The following is a 1,654-nucleotide window of genomic DNA, read 5'->3' on the forward strand; positions in this document are numbered from 1 at the left end:
CCTCCATCACACCTTCCATCCCACCTCCATCACACCTCCATCCCCTCCATCCCACCCTCATCACCTCTACCACACCTTCATCACACCTCCATCACCTCCACCCCACCCTCATCACCTCTATCACACCTCCATCACGCCCCATCACACCTCCATCACCTCTGCCACACCTCCGTCCCCTCTGTGACCTCCATGACCTTCCTCACACCTCCGTCACCTCTCCATCACCGCTGTCACACGTCCTCCGTCACGAATCCCTCACCTCCATCCCACCCTCGCCACCTCCGTCGCACCTCCATCGCCTCCCATCACACCTCCATCACCTCTGCCACACCTCCGTCCCCTCTGTGACCTCCATGACCTTCCTCACACCTCCGTCACCTCTCCATCACCGCTGTCACACGTCCTCCGTCACGAATCCCTCACCTCCATCCCACCCTCGCCACCTCCGTCGCACCTCCATCGCCTCCGTCGCACCTCCATCGCCTCCCCCCGACTCACCGGCAGAGGCACGGGCGCGTTCACCTCCTGCTTCCTCCTCGGCTCCGTTGAAGTCAGCCTTTCCCCCCCGCGGAAGCCGGAGGCTGTTTTCCTCGTTACTCGGAGGACGGAGCGGGCGGGCTGCTGGACCTTCCCGAGCTAAACGGCAGGCTGCGCCGGGGACGCCGATTAAAAACCAGATCGTCACGATAGCAGTCGGCAACAATAACGCGAAGGCGAGCGAGGTCCCGGCGGGAGGCAGGCTCCTCTTCTGGGGAGCAGCCTTTCCACGGCGCAGCCACAAAACGAAAAAGAACTCCGCGGTACGACGGGTGGCACCGTTAAAAAAGCCGCTGAGTTATTCAGCTGTCCTTTACGTCCCGGTGCCGGACGGAGTCAAATATTAACCTTTCTGCGCTTATTTCGATTTTATCCCCGTATGGGGCGAGGGCGGCTCACGCCGCGGGGCGTCCCGGGGCAGGAGCGCGGCTGTTCAGCGGCAGACCGAGAGCAGGCTGAAAGACTTCAGCGGAAGATTCCTGACGTTATGCCCCCGTTTGAGGGCTTGGCTAAATATTTGCGCCCCATGAAAATGCGCCTGTGGGGCAAGAGCCGTTTCCCCCCCCGCCGAGGCGGAAACCCCGGAGGGCTGGTCCCTGCAGGGATGCCACTTCGGGTACGCGCAGACACCAATTTTCCGTAAACTCCTTTATTGTTTGCGTGGCGATTTAATGTTTGTTGCCTTTTTTAAGGGGAGTTACGCAAAGCCTCGGAAATAATCGTGCTCCGAGGCGGGGAAGTGCGGAGCAGGCGGTGGCCCGAAGCATCCCTCCGTGGATCGCCTCCCCGAGGCTGTTTTCAAGCTATCGATTCATTTTTTGGGGGGGGTAGGAGGGCCAGTCCTGATTTTTAGTGAAATCCTGAACGGAGCCGGAGCTCAGCATCACCTCTCCACAAATCCCAGCCGAGGCTTTAGCTTCTCTGTATGCGCTATATATACTCTCTCCACTTTATATACCAGAGCCAGCACCCACGAGGACTAAAAACTCCCCCTGATGCCACTGATGTCACAGCCCCAACACTCACGGAACAACCAGCTCGTGTCCCCAGAGGAGAAATCCATATCCAACGTACCCAAGTCAGATTTTTAAGGATGAGAGAGAGGCGTGGGGGTTTT

This window comes from Aptenodytes forsteri, unplaced genomic scaffold (genome assembly GCF_000699145.1).
Source record: "Aptenodytes forsteri isolate BGI_AS27 unplaced genomic scaffold, ASM69914v1 Scaffold258, whole genome shotgun sequence".
Taxonomy (NCBI): Eukaryota; Metazoa; Chordata; class Aves; order Sphenisciformes; family Spheniscidae; genus Aptenodytes; species Aptenodytes forsteri.